The sequence below is a fragment of the Ranitomeya variabilis genome, chromosome 4 (genome assembly GCF_051348905.1).
Source record: "Ranitomeya variabilis isolate aRanVar5 chromosome 4, aRanVar5.hap1, whole genome shotgun sequence".
Classification (NCBI taxonomy): Eukaryota; Metazoa; Chordata; class Amphibia; order Anura; family Dendrobatidae; genus Ranitomeya; species Ranitomeya variabilis.
The window spans coordinates 737,568,274-737,588,506 of record NC_135235.1 but is presented as its reverse complement, the minus strand read 5'-3'; the positions used below and the strand labels follow the sequence as shown (position 1 = coordinate 737,588,506).

Here is a 20,233-nt window from a genome sequence, read left to right as displayed (position 1 = left end):
TAAACACACAGAGTGGTACATAAAATGCAATTAAATGTGGGATACAAAATTCCTCTGATGAAATATCTGTTAATCTTGCCTACAATAGGCCTAAATATACCACCCACATGTAAAGAATGTGAGAACTCGCTCAAAAAAATGCAATGGATGGAGAATGTCAATTAACAAAACATACAAAGTAGTTCGGTTACTACCAAACAGAGCACAATGGCTTAAGGGTTAAACAATCCCCCTTAATAAATTCTCCAAATATTCTGAACTATATCATCCGTGACAATCCCTCCATTGCTGCGATCCTATTCAGCCTCACCCATATCGTTCCCCATGGGAAGGGATATTTACCTGGTGCGAGTGTTGGTGTCCCCTCACCCCAATGCGCGTTTCGCCGCAGAATAACAAATCTGCAGGTCGTCGGGCATCTAGGAAATAGCGACCACAATATTGTACAGTTTCACCTGTCTTTCGCTAGGGGGACTTTTCAGGGAGTCACAAAAACACTGAACTTTAGGAAGGCAAAGTTTGACCAGCTTAGAGATGCCCTTAATCTGGTTGACTGGGACAAGGTCCTCAGAAATAAGAATACAGATAATAAATGAGAAATGTTTAAGAACATCCTAAATAGGCACTGAAAGCGGTTTATACCTTGTGGGAATAAAAGGACAAGAAATAGGGAAAACCCGATGTGGCTAAACAAAGAGGTAAGAGGGGCAATTAACAGTAAAAAGAAAGCATTTAAACTGCTAAAGCAGGATGGCACCATTGAAGCTCTAAAAAAATTATAAGAAGAAAAAATAGAATTATTCTTACCGTTAATTCGGTTTCTAGGAAGCTTCCACGACAGCCACTTCGGAGGTTGTCTTCCCAGCCCTAATAGGGGACAGGAACACAAAGAGGTTAACCCCTTCACCCCCAAGGGTGGTTTGCACGTTAATGACCAGGCCAATTTTTACAATTCTGACCACTGTCCCTTTATGAGGTTATAACTCTGGAACGCTTCAACGGATCTTGGCGATTCTGACATTGTTTTCTCGTGAAATATTGTACTTCATGATAGTGATAAAATTTATTCGATATAATTTGCGTTTATTTGTGAAAAAAATGAATATTTGGCGAAAATTTTGAAAATTTCGCAATTTTCCAACTTTGTATTTTTGTGCCCTTAAATCACAGACATATGTCACGCAAAATACTTAATAAGTAACATTTCCCACATGTCTACTTTACATCAGCACAATTTTGGAACCAAAATTTTTTTTTGTGACGGAGTTATAAGGGTTAAAAGTTGACCAGAAATTTCTCATTTTTACAACACCATTTTTTTTTAGGGACCACATCTCATTTGAAGTCATTTTGAGGGGTCTATATGATAGAAAATACCTAAGTGTCACACCATTCTAAAAACTGCACCCCTCAAGGTACTAAAAACCACTTTCAAGAAGTTTATTAACCCTTCAGGTGTTTCACAGAAATTTTTGGAATGTTTAAATAAAAATGAACATTTAACTTTTTTTCACAAAAAAATTATTTCAGCTCCAATTTGTTTTATTTTACCAAGGGTAACAGGAGAAAATAGACCCCAAAATTTGTTGTGCAATTTGTCCTGAGTACGCTGATACGCCATATGTCGGGGTAAACCACTGTTTGGGCGCATGGCAGAGCTCGGAAGGAAAGGAGCGCTATTTTACTTTTCAATGCAAAATTGACTGGAATTAAGATGGGATGCCATGTTGCGTTTGGAGAGCCCCTGATGTGCCTAAACATTAAAAACCCCCACAAGTGACACCATTTTGGAAAGTAGACCCCCGAAGGAACTTATCTAGATGTGTTTTGAGAGCTTTGAACCCCCAAGTGTTTCACTACAGTTTATAACGCAGAGCCGTGAAAATAAAAATTCTTTTTTTGTTCACAAAAATTATTTTTTAGCCCCCAGTTTTGTATTTTCACAAGGGTATCAGGATAAATTGGACCCCAAAAGTTGTTGTCCAATTTGTCCTGAGTACGCTGATACCCCATATGTGGGGGGGAACCACTGTTTGGGCGCATGACAGAGCTCGGAAGGGAAGGAGCGCCATTTGGAATGCAGACTTAAATGGATTGGTCTGCAGGCTGTCATGATTCTCAATGGCGAGAGAACATAGCCCAGCATATATGAGAACTAGCTCTTGGAAGATGGAAACTATACTGACCATGAACTAAACCTGCCGCACAACTAGAAGTGGCCGGGTAGCATGCCTACGTTTTTTAACCCTAGATGCCCAGCGCCAGCCGGAGAACTACCTAATCCTAGCAGAGGAAAAGACAGTCCTGGCTCACCTCTAGAGAAATTTTCCCAAAAGGCAGACAGAGGCCCCCACATATATTGGCGGTGATTTTAGATGAAACGACAAACGTAGTATGAAAATAGGTTTAGCAAAATCGAGGTCCGCTTACTAGATAGCAGGAAGACAGAAAGGACACTTTCATGGTCAGCAGAAAACCCTATCAAAACACCATCCAGAAATTCCTTTAAGACTTTAGCATTAACTTATAACACCAGAGTGGCAATTTCCGATCACAAGAGCTTTCCAGACACAGTAACGAAACAGCAGCTGTGAACAGGAACAAAATGCAAAAACACACAAGGACAAAAGTCCAACTTAGCTGGGAGTTGTCTAGTAGCAGGAACAAGCACAGAAGGCTTCTGATTACATTGTTGACCGACATGAAACTGACAGAGGAGCAAGGTTATATAGCGACTCCCACATCCTGATAGGAGCAGGTGAACAGAGGGGATGATGCACACAAGTTCAATTCCACAAGTGGCCACCGGGGGAGCCCAGAATCCAATTTCACAACAGTACCCCCCCCTCAAGGAGGGGGCACCGAACCCTCACCAGAACCACCAGGGCGATCAGGATGAAAGGCACGGACAAGATCGGAGGCATGAACATCAGAGGCAGTGACCCAAGAATTATCCTCCTGACCGTATCCCTTCCATTTGACCAGATACTGGAGTCTCCGTCTGGAAACACGAGAGTCTAAGATCTTTTCCACAACGTACTCCAACTCACCCTCAACCAACACCGGAGCAGGAGGCTCAACGGAAGGCACAACCGGTACCTCATACCTGCGCAACAATGACCGATGAAAAACATTATGAATCGAAAAGGATGCAGGGAGGTCCAAACGGAAGGACACAGGGTTAAGAATCTCCAATATCTTGTACGGGCCGATGAACCGAGGCTTAAACTTAGGAGAAGAAACCCTCATAGGGACAAAACGAGAAGACAACCACACCAAGTCCCCAACACAAAGCCGAGGACCAACACGACGACAGCGGTTGGCAAAAAGCTGAGTCTTCTCCTGGGACAACTTCAAATTGTCCACCACCTGCCCCCAAATCTGATGCAACCTCTCCACCACAGCATCCACTCCAGGACAATCCGAAGATTCCACTTGACCGGAGGAAAATCGAGGATGAAACCCCGAATTACAGAAAAACGGGGACACCAAGGTGGCAGAGCTGGCCCGATTATTGAGGGCGAACTCCGCCAAAGGCAAAAAAGCAACCCAATCATCCTGATCCGCAGACACAAAACACCTCAAATATGTCTCCAAGGTCTGATTAGTCCGCTCGGTCTGGCCATTAGTCTGAGGATGGAAAGCAGACGAAAAAGACAAATCTATGCCCATCCTAGCACAGAATGCCCGCCAAAATCTAGACACGAATTGGGTCCCTCTGTCAGAAACGATATTCTCAGGAATACCATGCAAACGAACAACATTTTGAAAAAACAGAGGAACCAACTCGGAAGAAGAAGGCAACTTAGGCAAGGGAACCAGATGGACCATCTTAGAGAAACGGTCACACACCACCCAGATGACAGACATCTTCTGAGAAACAGGCAGATCCGAAATAAAATCCATCGAGATGTGCGTCCAAGGCCTCTTCGGGATAGGCAAGGGCAACAACAATCCACTAGCCCGAGAACAACAAGGCTTGGCCCGAGCACAAACGTCACAAGACTGCACAAAGCCTCGCACATCTCGTGACAGGGAAGGCCACCAGAAGGACCTTGCCACCAAATCTCTGGTACCAAAGATTCCAGGATGACCTGCCAACGCAGAAGAATGAACCTCAGAGATGACTCTACTGGTCCAATCATCAAGAACAAACAGTCTACCAGGTGGGCAACGATCAGGTCTATCCGCCTGAAACTCCTGCAAGGCCCGCCGCAGGTCTGGAGAAACGGCAGACAATATCACTCCATCTTTAAGGATACCTGTGGGCTCAGAATTACCAGGGGAGTCAGGCTCAAAACTCCTAGAAAGGGCATCCGCCTTAACATTCTTAGAACCCGGTAGGTACGACACCACAAAATTAAACCGAGAGAAAAACAACGACCAGCGCGCCTGTCTAGGATTCAGGCGCCTGGCAGACTCAAGGTAAATTAAATTTTTGTGGTCAGTCAATACCACCACCTGATGTCTGGCCCCCTCAAGCCAGTGACGCCACTCCTCAAAAGCCACTTCATGGCCAAAAGCTCCCGATTCCCAATATCATAATTCCGCTCGGCGGGCGAAAATTTACGGGAAAAAAAAGCACAAGGTCTCATCACGGAGCAGTCGGAACTTCTCTGCGACAACACCGCCCCAGCTCCGATTTCAGAAGCGTCGACCTCAACCTGAAAAGGAAGAGCAACATCAGGCTGACGCAACACTGGGGCGGAAGAAAAGCGGCGCTTGAGCTCCCGAAAGGCCTCCACAGCATCAGGGGACCAATCAGCAACATCAGCACCCTTCTTAGTCAAATCAGTCAATGGTTTTACAACATCAGAAAAACCAGCAATAAATCGACGATAAAAGTTAGCAAAGCCCAAAAATTTCTGAAGACTCTTAAGAGAAGAGGGTTGCATCCAATCACCAATAGCCTGAACCTTGACAGGATCCATCTCGATGGAAGAGGGGGAAAAAATGTATCCCAAGAAAGAAATCTTTTGAACCCCAAAAACACACTTAGAACCCTTCACACACAAGGAATTAGACCGCAAAACCTGAAAAACCCTCCTGACCTGCTGGACATGAGAGTCCCAGTCATCCGAAAAAATCAGAATATCATCCAGATACACAATCATAAATTTATCCAAATAATCGCGGAAAATGTCATGCATAAAGGACTGGAAGACTGAAGGGGCATTTGAAAGACCAAAAGGCATCACCAAATACTCAAAATGGCCCTCGGGCGTATTAAATGCGGTTTTCCACTCATCCCCCTGCTTGATTCGCACCAAATTATACGCCCCACGGAGATCAATCTTAGAGAACCACTTGGCCCCCTTTATACGAGCAAACAAATCAGTAAGCAGTGGTAACGGATATTGATATTTAACCGTGATTTTATTCAAAAGTCGATAATCAATACACGGCCTCAAAGAGCCGTCTTTCTTAGACACAAAGAAAAAACCGGCTCCTAAGGGAGATGACGAAGGACGAATATGTCCCTTTTCCAAGGACTCCTTTATATATTCTCGCATAGCAGCGTGTTCAGGCACAGACAGATTAAATAAACGACCCTTAGGGTATTTACTACCCGGAATCAAGTCTATGGCACAATCGCACTCCCGGTGCGGAGGTAGTGAACCAACCTTGGGTTCTTCAAAAACGTCACGAAAGTCAGACAAGAATTCAGGAATCTCAGAGGGAATAGATGATGAAATGGAAACCAAAGGTACGTCCCCATGAGTTCCTTTACATCCCCAGCTTAACACAGACATAGCTCTCCAGTCGAGGACTGGGTTATGAGATTGCAGCCATGGCAATCCCAGCACCAAAACATCATGTAGATTATACAGCACCAGAAAGCGAATAACCTCCTGGTGATCCGGATTAACACGCATAGTCACTTGTGTCCAGTATTGTGGTTTATTACTAGCCAATGGGGTGGAGTCAATCCCTTTCAGAGGTATCGGAGCCTCCAATGGCTCCAAATCATACCCACAGCGTTTGGCAAAGGACCAATCCATAAGACTCAAAGCAGCGCCAGAGTCGACATAGGCGTCCGCGGTAATAGATGACAAAGAACAAATCAGGGTCACAGATAGAATAAACTTAGACTGTAAAGTGCTAATTGAAACAGACTTGTCAGGCTTCTTAGTACGCTTAAAGCATGCTGATATAACATGAGTTGAATCACCACAATAGAAGCACAACCCATTTTTTCGTCTAAAATTCTGCCGCTCGCTTCTGGACAGAATTCTATCACATTGCATATTTTCTGGCGTTTTCTCAGTAGACACCGCCAAATGGTGCACAGGTTTGCGCTCCCGCAGACGCCTATCGATCTGAATAGCCATCGTCATGGATTCATTCAGACTCGCAGGCACAGGGAACCCCACCATAACATCCTTAATGGCATCAGAGAGACCTTCTCTGAAAATCGCCGCCAGGGCGCACTCATTCCACTGAGTAAGCACAGACCATTTGCGGAATTTTTGGCAGTATATTTCAGCTTCATCTTGCCCCTGAGACAAGGACATCAAGGCCTTTTCCGCCTGAAGCTCTAAATGAGGTTCCTCATAAAGCAACCCCAAGGCCAGAAAAAACGCATCCACATTGAGCAACGCAGGATCCCCTGGTGCCAATGCAAAAGCCCAGTCTTGAGGGTCGCCCCGGAGCAAGGAAATTACAATCCTGACCTGCTGTGCAGGGTCTCCGGCAGAGCGAGACTTCAGGGACAAAAACAATTTGCAATTATTTTTAAAATTTTGAAAGTGAGATCTATTCCCCGAGAAGAATTCAGGCAAAGGAATTCTAGGCTCAGACATAGGTGCATGAACAACAAAATCTTGCAAATTTTGTACCTTTGTGGCGAGATTATTCAAACCTGTAGCTACACTCTGAAGATCCATTTGAAACAGGTGAACACAGAGCCATTCAAGGATTAGAAGGAGAGAAAGAGAAGAAGGCTGCAGTATAGGCAGACTAGCAAGTGATTCAATTAAGAGCACACTCAGAACTAGAGGAAAAAAAAAAAAAAAAAATTGTAGCAGACTTCTTCTTTCTCTCCTTTCTCAGCCAGTAAGTTAACCCTTTTTTGGGCCGGTCAAACTGTCATGATTCTCAATGGCGAGAGAACATAGCCCAGCATATATGAGAACTAGCTCTTGGAAGATGGAAACTATACTGACCATGAACTAAACCTGCCGCACAACTAGAAGTGGCCGGGTAGCATGCCTACGTTTTTTAACCCTAGATGCCCAGCGCCAGCCGGAGAACTACCTAATCCTAGCAGAGGAAAAGACAGTCCTGGCTCACCTCTAGAGAAATTTTCCCAAAAGGCAGACAGAGGCCCCCACATATATTGGCGGTGATTTTAGATGAAATGACAAACGTAGTATGAAAATAGGTTTAGCAAAATCGAGGTCCGCTTACTAGATAGCAGGAAGACAGAAAGGACACTTTCATGGTCAGCAGAAAACCCTATCAAAACACCATCCAGAAATTCCTTTAAGACTCTAGCATTAACTCATAACACCAGAGTGGCAATTTCCGATCACAAGAGCTTTCCAGACACAGTAACGAAACAGCAGCTGTGAACAGGAACAAAATGCAAAAACACACAAGGACAAAAGTCCAACTTAGCTGGGAGTTGTCTAGTAGCAGGAACAAGCACAGAAGGCTTCTGATTACATTGTTGACCGGCAAGAAACTGACAGAGGAGCAAGGTTATATAGCGACTCCCACATCCTGATAGGAGCAGGTGAACAGAGGGGATGATGCACACAAGTTCAATTCCACAAGTGGCCACCGGGGGAGCCCAGAATCCAATTTCACAACAGCAGGCGTCACGTTGCATTTGCAGAGCCCCTGATGTACCCAAACAGTACAAACCCCCCACAAGTGACCCCATATTGGAAACTAGACCCCCCCAAGGAACTTATCTAGATGTGTTGTGAGAACTTTGAACCCCCAAGTGTTTCACTACAGTTTACAACGCAGACCCGTGAAAATAAAAAATCTTTTTTTTCCCACAAAACTTATTTTTTGGCCCACAGTTTTGTATTTTCCCAAGGGTAGCAGGAGAAATTGGACCCCAAAAGATGATGTCCAATTTGTCCTGAGTACGCTGGCATTTGTCCTGGGCACACGGGAGAGCTCTGAAGGGAAGGAGCACTGTTTTCCTTTTTCAACGCAGAATTGGCTGGAATTCAGATCGGATGCCATGTCCCATTTGGAGAGCCCCTGATGTGCCTAAACAGTGGAAACCCCCCAATTATAACTGAAACCCTAATCCAAACACACCCCTTACCCTAATCCCAACAGTAACCCTAACCACTCCTCTAACCCAGACACACCAACCCTATTCCCAACCATAAATGTAATCCAAACCCTAATCCTATCTTTAGCCCCAACCCTAACTGTAGCCCCAACCCTAGCCCCAACCCTAGCCCTAACCCTATCACTAGCCCTAACACTAGCCGTAACACTAGCCCTAACCCTAGCCCTAACCCTAACCCTAGCCCCAACCCTAGCCCTAACCCTAGCCCTAACCCTAGCCCTAACCCTAACCCTAGCCCTAACCCTAGCCCTAACCCTAGCCCTAACCCTAACCCTAGTCCTAACTCTAGCCCGAACCCTAACGGGAAAATGGAAATAAATACATTTTTAAATTTTTTTATTTTTCCCTAACTAAGGGGGTGATGAAGGGGGGTTTGATTTACTTTTATAGCGGGTTTTTTAGCGGATTTTTATGATTGGCAGCCGTCACACACTGAAAGACGCTTTTCATTGCAAAAAATATTTTTTGCGTTACCACATTTTGAGAGCTGTAATTTTTCCATATTTGAGTCCACAGAGTCATGTCAGATCTTGTTTTTTGCGGGACGAGTTAACGTTTTTATTGGTTACATTTTCGGACACGTGACATTTTTTGATCGCTTTTTATTCCGATTTTTGTGAGGTAGAGTGATCAAAAACCAGCTATTCATGAATTTCTTTTGGGTGGAGGCGTTTATACCGTTCCGCGTTTGGTAAAATTGATAAAGCAGTTTTATTCGTCGGGTCAGTACGATTACAGCGATACCTCATTTATATCATTTTTTTTATGTTTTGGCGCTTTTATACGATAAAAACTATTTTATAGAAAAAATAATTATTTTGGTATCGCTTTATTCTCAGGACTATAACTTTTTTATTTTTTTGCTGATGATGCTGTATGGTGGCTCGTTTTTTGCGGGACAAGATGACGTTTTCAGCGGTACCATGGTTATTTATATCAGTCTTTTTGATCGCGTGTTATTCCACTTTTTGTTCGGCGGTATGATAATAAAGCGTTGTTTTTTGCTTCGTTTTTTTTTTTTTTTTTCTTACGGTGTTTACTGAAGGGGTTAACTAGTGGGGCAGTTTTATAGGTTGGGTCGTTACGGACGCGGTGATACTAAATATGTGTACTTTTATTGTTTTTTTTATTTTATTTAGCTAAAGAAATGTATTTATGGGAATAATATATATATATTTTTTTTTCTTTATTTAGGATATTTTTTTTTTTTTTTTACACACGTGGGGAATTTTTTTTTTACTTTTTTACTTTGTCCCAGGGGGGGACATTACAGACCATTGATCTGACAGTGTGCACAGCACTCTGTCAGATCGACGATCTGCTGTGCAGGGCTGCAGGCTTACCAGCGCCTGCTCTGAGCAGGCACTCGGTAAGCCACCTCCCTCCCTGCAGGACCCGGATGCCGCGGCCATCTTGGATCCGGGACCTGCGGCGAGGAGGGAGGTAGGAGACCCTCGGAGCAACGATCACATCGCGTTGCTCCGGGGGTCTCAGGGAAGCCCGCAGGGAGCCCCCTCCCTGCGCGATGCTTCCCTATACCGCCGGTACACCGCGATCATGTTTGATCGCGGTGTGCCGGGGGTTAATGTGCCGGGGGCGGTCCGTGACCGCTCCTGGCACATAGTGCCGGATGTCAGCTGCGATAGTCAGCTGACACCCGGCCGCGATCGGCCGCGCTCCCCCCCGTGAGCGCGGCCGATCGGCTATGACGTACTATCCCGTCGAGGGTCAGATAGGCCCAGGTCACCTCGACGGGATAGTACGTCTAAGGTCACAGAGGGGTTAAATACCCCTCCCCTTCCTGCACCACCAGTGTTTTCCTGGACACCGTAGCATGTATAATTACCACAAAAGTGCAGGAATCATCCAATAAGAATATCAGACAGGGAGGGAAATTAGTGCTGTCGTGGAAGGTTCCTAGAAACCGAATTAACGGTAAGAATAATTCTATTTTCTCTAGTCACCTTCCACGACAGCCACTTCGGAGTAGTACCAACAGCTAATTTCTCTAGGGAGGGACCACGGCCTGCAGAACACGTCTGCCAAATGTTAAATCCCTATTGAAATTAAGCCGGTAATGTCTGGTGAACGTATGGATGGACGACCAGGTAGCGGCTCTACATATCTGCTCTGCTGAGGCATTCCCCCTCTCTGCCCATGATGTTGCCATCGCTCGGGTAGAGTGTGCTTTCAGAGAGGCAGGAGGATCCAGTCCCTGTGATGAATAGGTCAGACAAATAGACTGTTTGATCCATCTTGCAATAGTGTTTTTTGCCACCTTCTTTCCCTTGTTTCGTCCCGAGAACTGGATGAATAGATTTTGGTCAGTTCGCCAGGCTTCAGTCTGTTGTAAGTAAGATAAGACCACCCTGCGAACATCCAAGGTGTGGAAGGCCTGTTCTTTAGGGTTGGAGGGGTTTGGGCAAAATGAAGGTAGTAGAATGTCCTGATCTCTGTGGAAATTCGAGACCACTTTAGGTAAAAAGGACCGGTCTAGTTTTAGTATAATGTTATCCTCAGTGACCGTTAGATAAGGCTCCTGTATCGACAGGGCCTGTAACTCACCAATCCGTCTAGCCGTAGTGATTGCAACCAGAAAGACAGTTTTCAAAGTTAAGTTCTTTATGGTTATACATCCAGGGGTTCAAATGGACTCTGGGTTAGTGCGTTAAGTACTGTGTTGAGGTCCCAGGAAGGCACCTTACTACGGAGCGTAGGACGAATTCTGGATGCTGCTGTCATGAATCGTTTGATCCAGCGGTGATTGGCTAAGCTGTAATCAAAAAAGCTACTAAGGGCCGATACTTGCACTTTGAGTGTGCTAGGGGTAAGGCCCATTTCCAAGCCCTTCTGTAAAAATTGCAGGATTTTTGCTATATCAGGATTGAAGGGGTCTGGAACTTCTGGGGAGCACCAGGACGTAATTTTTTTCCAGACCTTAGTATAGATGGCGTTGGTTACCTCTTTCCTGCTTTTTTGAAGGGTCTGAATTAAGTCATCCGAGAGACCTTTAGCTTTTAAGATTGTGGCTTCAGTAGCCATGCAGCCAAGTTCAACCTGTTTAGGTCTGGATGTAGTAGGGGACCCTGGTGTAGGAGATCGGGCTTTTGAGGTAGAAGGTAGGGACCTTCCAGGGCCATATCTAACAGGGCGCCGTACCAACTCCTCCCGGGCCATAATGGGGCAATCAAAATTGTGGTCACTCCATCCGCTCTGATCTTCTGCAGAGTTTTCGCCAGCATGGGAATGGGAGGAAAAGCGTATGCAAGGTTGAACTTCCACCGCTGTGAGAAGGCATCTATTCCCTGTGCCTTGTCTTTGTGATGAAGGGAGAAAAATGTTTCTACCTTCGCATTTTGCCTGTTGGCGAATAGATCCACCTCTGGAGTACCCCATTTTGAGGTTAGGGATTGAAACACTGTTTGGTCTAGGGACCACTCTCCTGGATGAACGTCTTTCCTGCTGAGGAAATCCGCCTGAGTGTTGTCTAACCCCCTCAGATGTATCGCTGTGACCGATAGAAGGTTTTTCTCTGCCCAGAAAAATATTCTTGCAGCTACTTCCTTCAGAGAGGCATACTTTGTTCCTCCCTGGTGTCGTAGATAGGCTACCGTGGTCATGTTGTCCGAGTAAATACGAACGTGATGATTCTTGATCAGCGAAGATGACGCTTTTAGGGCTTCCTCTACAGCTTTTAGTTCCCTTAGATTCGAGGAGCTGCTGCTGATATTCGATGCCCATTGTCCCTGAAAGTGGAAACCCTCTACCACTGCACCCCAGCCTCTTTTGCTGGCATCTGAGCGGAGTGTTTTTAGGGGAAGGTGATCCCAGCTGACTCCTCTCTGGAGATTTTGGTAATCTAGCCACCATTTTAGAGATGCTTTTACATGGCCAGGGAGAGGAATCTTTTGACTCAATGGAATCTGTCGTCTCCTGGAATGTAGGAGTACGTAAGTCTGGAGAGCTCGTGTGTGAGCCTGGGCCCAGGACACTGATTGTATACATGCGGTCAAGGACCCTAGTACAGACATTGATTCTCTGAGGGTCGGTGTACGCTGGCCCCTGAATTTGGCTACTTTGCGGACAAGGTTGATTTGCTGATCCTTGGGCAGAAAAGATGTTCTTACTTCCGAGTCCAGTAGCACCCCCAGAAATTTTCTCCTTGTGGAGGGACGGATTTCTGACTTCTCCAGATTTGGGATCCAGCCCAGAGTTTGTAATATCTCTAGGGTCTTTGATACGTCTGTTTCCAGACGGGGGGCAGATGGAGCCATAATCAGGAAGTCGTCTAAGTACGGGACGATGCATATTCCTTGTTGACAGATGAAGATTATTGCTTCTGCCATAATTTTTGTGAAAACCCGTGGGGCTGATGAGATGCCGAAGGGGAGGACATTGAACTGGAAATGTTCGATCTGGTGACCCCTGGAGACTGCGAATCTGAGGAATTTCCTGTACTCTGGGTGGATTGGCACATGGTAATACGCATCCCTCAGATCCACAGTCGCCATCATCCAATTTTGACCGATGAGGGGGATTACTGATTTGACTGTCTCCATTTTGAATCTCCTGTACCGGACTGACTCGTTCAAGGGTTTCAAATTTATGATAATTCTGTTCTTCCCCGATGGCTTGGTTATCAGAAAAAGGCGTGAATAATGACCACGTCCTTCCTCCAATTTTGGTACCTGCGAGATCACATTTGACCGCAGTAATTTTTGTAGATCTTGTAACAAGGAATTTTGGAGGTCTGGGTTTTGAAGGGAGGTTATTCTTAGGCATTGAGGGGGTGGTCTCACGAATTCTATTTTTAGTCCCTCTTGAACTGTACGAAGGACCCACTGATTTGTGGAGATGTTCTGCCACTTGGTGAAAAAACGTGAGAGTCGACCCCCGACCGGAGCACAGTCATTGCTTATCTGGGGTCTGTTGGGCTTGAGGGGCCAAGATATTTTTTCCCCTGCCTCCCTTGGGATAGCTCCATCTTCCCGTTTTGCCTTTTCCCCTCTGTGAAGATTGGTCACGGGAGGGACGAAAAAAAGCGTTTTTTAGGAATCTTCTGCTCAGGGAGAGATTTCTTTTTGTCTGCCGCCTTATCCAAAATGTCATCCAGAATGGGTCCAAACACATTATGACCCTGAAAGGGTATGCTACATAATTTGGACTTGGAGACAAAATCGCCTCCCCAGGATTTTATACAAAGTGCTCTTCTGTATGAGCTGGAAAGGACGGCAGCCTTTGCGGCTACACGGACCGTTTCAGCAGAAGCGTCAGCTAGGAATCCCGTTGCCTTCTGTAGCAAGGGCAGAGAGTCTAGAATTTCCTCCCTTGGGGTACCCTGTGTCAAGTGATCCTCAAGCTTGCGTAACCAGACAAATAGAGATCTGGCCACGCAAGTGGAGGCAATATTGGATTTTAATAAATTTGTGGAGGTGTCCCAGGACTTTTTTAACAAACTCTCTATTTTACGATCCATCGGATCCTTGAGTTGTGAAGAGTCCTCGAATGGGAGGGCTGTCTTCTTAGTTACCGTGGACACCTGTACGTCCACTTTCGGGGTCTCCCATAGAGAGTTATCCCCATCCAATGGATACCGGTTTTTTAGCTCTGATGGCACAGTCAAACCTTTTTCAGGGAGGTTCCATTCATGAAGAATTAGATCTCGTAAATTCTTATGTACCGGAAACCCTTTTTGATCTTTGGGCTTCAGACCTTCAAACATCTCATCTTGTACTGTGAGTGTAATTTCTTCATCCTCTACCCCCATGGTGCCTCTTACTAAACTGATTAGGTCACTCATGTCCTCAGAATTAAAATAGTATTTTTTGTTTTCTGATCTAAGAGTGGGGGTAGAAGTGGAGCCTTTATTTTCCCAGTCATCTTCCGAACCCGAGGAGTGGATTTCTCCTGAGTCCGGGTCGGATTCTACTGGGGCTTTTTTCCTCTTCTTTGGAGGGGGTGGCTGAGGCACCGACATCTGTGAGAAGGTGGCCATAGAAGAACGGACCTCATCCTTAATGAGGGATCTAATGCTATCCAGCAGCGAGGGCTGTTCAGCGCGTAGGACCTCATCCGTACAGGATTGGCAGAGCTTTTTCCCATACGTCGATGGGAGTTTGGTCGCACACACTTTACATTTGCGGCTTGACTTTCTAGGATCAGCCTTTTCTCCCTATTAAAGAGAGAAAGAGGGTTTGCTAAGCCACTAAGGGTATATACTTATATATACATATATGCATATATGTATATACGGGATAGCTGGGCCCAATCCCTGCTACTTACTTGGGTAGGAGGGGGAACGCTGGCAACTGCAGCTGCAGCGCAAGGGGGTCTGTCACCGTCCATGTCCGTCACGTTAGTGAACAGTCAGACAGCTTACCTTGCAACCTGGATCTCTTATGTAGGATCGAAGGCCCAGCGTCATGGTGCTCCTCCCCCCCCCATCGCCCGATTGGGGTAGGTCCTGGGACGCCCCTGAAACGCTGCTGTATGGCGTGTTCTTGCTGCTTGGACGCCATTGCCGGCCGGCGCGTGCTTCCTGGAACGCACCTGAGTGAACCGGAAGTGACGCGCGATAACCCGGAAGTGACCCAGCCGTCGGCCGGCCACAGACTCCGGGACGCGCGCCACCTCCAGCGCTTGCAGCAGGGAGGAGGAAACCGGGGGGCTGCAGGAGGCCCCCGGCACGCACATCACCGCCCCGCATTACTCCGCGAAAGGAGCGCAGGAGGGGCGGGAAGGTCCCGAGTCCCTCCAAAGAGAGGAGACGGGAGCAGCAATCTTTGAGGAGGGACGCCCGACCTCATGCCGCCCGGCTTCTGGTAAGAGGAGCTCCGATCGCCGGCCACGGCAGCCCCTTCAGAATCTCCTCATACCCCATAGGGGACAGGAAAACACTGGCGGTGCAGGAAGGGGAGGGGTATTTAACCTCTTTGTGTTCCTGTCCCCTATTAGGGCGGGGAACACAACCTCCGAAGTGGCTGTCGTGGAAGGTGACTAGAGAAATACTTTGTCTAAAAAACTAATTAAAGCTGCCAAAAAGGAAACGGAGAAGCATATTGCTAAGGAGCGTAAGGGTATGTGTCCACTGTCTGGATTGCCGGCGCTTTGGAAGGAGCGGAAAACTTGCTTCGCCCAAAGCGCGGCCCCTTCTGTACATGCGGTGATTCCGGACGTGTTCATTGCATACATCCAGAATCGCTGCACCCAATACATAGGACCCTGTTATTTACCTTTCGGTGACAGAGCGTTGAAGCAAGGTAAACAGACATGCTGCGTTCTATAAAGCCGTGCCGCATGTCCGTAAACGCAGGGTCTCCGGATGCGTGTTCACAGGCATAGTGGAGACGGGATTTCATAAAATCCACTCCACTATGCTGTAACATCTGGACGCTGCGTTCAATCCGCAGCTAACCCGGATGTAATCCGGCCAGTGGACACATACCTTAAAACTAAACCCAAACTGTTCAACTATATCAATAGTAAAAGAATCATAAGTGAAAGTGTAGGCCACTTAAAAAAATTGTGAGGAAAGAATGGTTGTAGATGATGAGGAAAAAGCTAACATATTAAACACCTTCTTCTCCATGGTATTAACAGTGGAAAATAAAATGCTAGGTGAAATGCCGAGAGACAACGAAGCCCAATATTAAGGGTCACCAATCTAACCCAAGAAGAGGTGCGAAACCGGCTAAATAAGATTAAAATAGATAAATCTCCGAGTCCGGATGGCATACACCCACGAGTACTAAGAGAACTAAGTAATGTAATAGATAAACCATTATTTCTTATATTTAGGGACTCTATAGCTACGGGGTCTGCTCCACAGGACTGGCGCAAATGTGGTACTAATATTCAAAAACGGCTCTAAAGGTGAACCTGGAAATTATAGGCCAGTAAGTCTAACCTCTACTGTTGGTAAAATATTTGAAGGGTTTCTGAAGGATGTTATATGAGGTGTAATATCCTCTCCGCCATCTTGTCCCTCTTCATATCCATTCTTGATGGGTAAATCAGGAAAATTCTCTTATGTAGAAGATCTTCACTGAGAGGATCCGATGTTGTAGAGACCTGACTGAGAAGATGATGAGCCGATGTAACATCATAAGAATCCTGTGTAATAATACAATTACTGGAGATAATAAGGGAAACACATGAGGAGATAGAACGTGTAGATGTTGTATTCTCTTGTATGGATTGGAACATACCGTATTTTCCGGCATATAAGACGACTTTTTAACCCCTAAAAATTGTCCCAAAAGTCAGGGGTCGTCTTATACGCCAGGTACGGCATGTGCAGGGAGCGATCCTGGAGACTCTCCTTCAGGCCCTGGTATCCATATTCATGTTAAAAATAAAGAATAAAAATAAAAAATATGTATATACTCACCCTTCCGAGAAGCCTGGCTGTCACCACTGCAAGCGTCTGCCTCCGTTTCTAAGAATTGCAGAGCGTGAAGGACCTTCGATGACGTCACGGTCAGGTGACTGGTCACATGAGCGGTCACGGACCAATCACAGGCCAGTCACCTGACCGTGACATCATCGAGGGTCCTTCATGCTCTGCAATTCTTAGGAACGGAGGCAGATGCTTGCAGCAGTGACAGCCAGGCTTCTCGGAAGGGTGAGTATATACATATTTTTTATTTTTATTCTTTATTTTTAACATGAATATGGATCCCAGGGCCTGAAGGAGAGTCTCCTCTCCTTCAGACCCTGGGAACCACACGCCGTATAAGATGACTGGTCTTATAAGATGACCCCAGTCTTATACAGCGGGCATATCCCAAATTCCATATTTTATATGGAAAAGTTGGGGGTCGTCTTATACACCAGAAAATACGGTAAGTTGAATTGCTGACTAAGACATCTCCTCCATGCTCCCAATCTCTGGCTATGTTACTCACTGCTTCAGCAACTGATTGGCTTGAGGAATTACAAGTTCATTGGGAATGACCAAGAAATACAGAGACTGGCGGGGACCCAAGTAGTAATGGTATTTTTATTATTTTACTACATACTGCTTTCTTCCCTGACATCTACTAATAAAACCGATATATTTAGGCCACAGACAACAAGCAGTTTCTTCCTTGGAGTCGGCAGCTGAATACGTTCCTCATAGACTCATCTTCCATAACGCTAATTCTCGTCTCATTTACCGACACTGGAATCGGCATTAGTAATACTGCAGGAGATATTCATTACACGTGACAGGAGAAATAACGACTTCATGGTGAGGACGACATTATCTTATACTGCGGCTCTAGGAACAGATTTGGCCAGAGTCCGTCACTGACTCCATCACCACCGGCCTCTATATGAAGGTTTCCTGACAATACTGTGTGGCGGCAATAAAGGAGCCCTGTACTATGAGAGTAATACTTATTTCCTCGGTTCCCGTCTTTCATAGTTGGGTCGTTTGTATCTATCAGCGGAAAAGGAACAAAACCATTGTGATTCTTATAAGGAGACAACACAAACCCCCTAAATATCACATTTTATAACAACCCCACAATCTGTGACTCTTCAGGGTAAATCGCTCTCTCACCATTGGATTAGAGCTGATACTATGGAGCTAAAGGGACTAAACAGACTTTCTGTCACCTCCATAAAGGGGCACTTTTCCGTGTTTGTCACAACTGTCCGAGGATTATTAGAGGTGATAGTTTCCCCCATTAGAAGGGACACCTGTGGATATTGGGGTCTTTACCTGCTACAGTTCTGGTGTGGACCCTCCACCTGCAGAGCCGCACTCCACATAGAGAATAATGGGGCCTCCAGCACCGACCTCCACCCGCAGAGCCACACTCCACATAGAGAATAATGGAGCCTCCAGCACCGACCTCCACCCGCAGAGCCGCACTCCACATAGAGAATAATGGAGCCTCCAGCACCGACCTCCACCCGCAGAGCCGCACTCCACATAGAGAATAATGGAGCCTCCAGCACCGACCTCCACCCACAGAGCCACACTCCACATAGAGAATAATGGAGCCTCCAGCACCGACCTCCACCCGCAGAGCCGCACTCCACATAGAGAATAATGGAGCCTCCAGCACTGACCTCCACCCGCAGAGCCGCACTCCACATAGAGAATAATGGAGCCTCCAGCACCGACCTCCACCCGCAGAGCCACACTCCACATAGAGAATAATGGAGCCTCCAGCACCAACCTCCACCCGCAGAGCCGCACTCCACATAGAGAATAATGGAGCCTCCAGCACCGACCTCCACCCGCAGAGCCGCACTCCACATAGAGAATAATGGAGCCTCCAGCACCGACCTCCACCCGCAGAGCCGCACTCCACATATATGGCTGCTCTGTGCACACAGGACCTGTGATGAGGTCACAGGAGGGGAGGAGTCAGGGGTCACATGATCAGGGGCCTCAGTGTATGCAGGACTCTGCTGTGCTGGTTGTCATGGTGCTGGATGAGGGGAAGTTTATGTGTGGGGTCAGGAGGGGTTTACAGTGTGTATGCAGCGGAGCCGAGTGTGTACGAGGTGTACGGAGCGGAGCTGTGTGTGCAGACTGTACGGAGCAGAGTCGTGTGTGTACGAGGTGTACGGAGTGGAGCCGCGCATGTACAAGATGTATGGAGCGGAACCGTATGCGTGCGAGGTGTACGGAACGGACTTGTGTGTGTACGAGGTGTACGGAGCGGAGCCGGTGTGTACGAGGTGTACGGAGCGGAGTTGTGTGTACAAGGTGTATGGAGCGGAGCCGTGTGTGTACGAAGTGTACGGAGCGGAGTTGTGTGTGTGTACGAGGTGTGCAGAGCAGAGTTGTGTGTGTGTAAGAGGTGTACGGAGCGGAGTTGTGTGTGTACAAGGTGTACGGAGCGGAGTTGTGTGTGTGTACGAGGTGTGCAGAGCAGAGTTGTGTGTGTGTAAGAGGTGTACGGAGCGGAGTTGTGTGTGTAAGAGGTGTATGGAGCGGAGTTGTGTGTGTACAAATTGCATCAAGCAGAACCGTGTGTGTACGAGGTGTACGGAGCGGAGTTGTGTGTGTACGAGGTGTACGGAGCGGAGTTGTGTGTGTACGAGGTGTACGGAGCGGAGTTGTGTGTGTGTGTACGAGGTGTACGGAGTGGAGCCACGTGTGTACGAGGTGTATGGAGCTGAGCCGTGTGTGTACGAGGTGTATGGAGCTGAGCCGTGTGTGTATGAGGTGTACGGAGCGGAGTTGTGTGTGTACGAGGTGTACGGAGCGGAGTTGTGTGTGTGTGTACGAGGTGTACGGAGTGGAGCCGCGTGTGTACGAGGTGTATGGAGCTGAGCCGTGTGTGTATGAGGTGTACGGAGCGGAGTGTGTACGGAGTGGAGTTGTGTGTGTACGAGGTGTACTGAGTGGAGTTGCATGTGTACGAGGTGTATGGAGCTGAGCCGTGTGTGTACGAGGTGTATGGAGCGGAGCTGCGAATGTACGGGGTGTATGGAGCGGAGCCGCCTGTGTCCAAGGTGTACGGAGCGGAGCCGTGTGTGTACACGGTGTAAGGAGAGGAGCCATATGTGTACGAGGTGTACGGAGCGGAGCTATGATTATAATCAGCCTTTGGGGGCTAAATGGTTTTCTGTCCTTGACCTCAGAGAGGCTTATAATTTGAAACGCATCAAGAAGATTGATGTGTGGTGATGGGAGAGCGTGCTCAGTACTTGATCGAGTATCCGGGTATTTGGGTGTTATACTCACATGTTTAGCAGCTATTAAACAGCCAATAAACACTCGGGGATTGCCCGCCATACACAGTAATGACATAAACATGTTGGCTACTGGCATTATTGTGACTGCCCGCCGTATAGTACCATCAAGTCTGTATAAGACCTGGTGACGCCATGGTTGGAGCATTGTAGCCGGACATAGTGTAGGGAGAGTTTCTGCTGGTGTTACATTAAACCAACAGCCCTTTTCACGGC

General features: G+C 46.8%; 1 protein-coding gene and 1 long non-coding RNA gene across 3 annotated transcripts in view; both read right to left on the bottom strand.

The window, feature by feature from the left end:
• The window catches only part of LOC143768035 (oocyte zinc finger protein XlCOF8.4-like), a 118,298-nt gene that overhangs the window by 18,981 nt on the left and 79,084 nt on the right, over positions 1 to 20,233 (bottom strand). The window lies entirely within an intron of this gene.
• LOC143768044 (uncharacterized) lies at positions 809 to 18,318 on the bottom strand. Of its 2 annotated transcripts, none has more exons than XR_013213783.1 (3): positions 18,160 to 18,318; positions 16,224 to 16,391; positions 809 to 867 (listed from the first exon to the last, which is right to left on the bottom strand). It is a non-coding gene; the product is annotated as an uncharacterized LOC143768044 (long non-coding RNA). The 2 variants fall into 2 exon arrangements; XR_013213784.1 differs by lacking the exon at positions 18,160 to 18,318 and adding an exon at positions 16,707 to 16,772.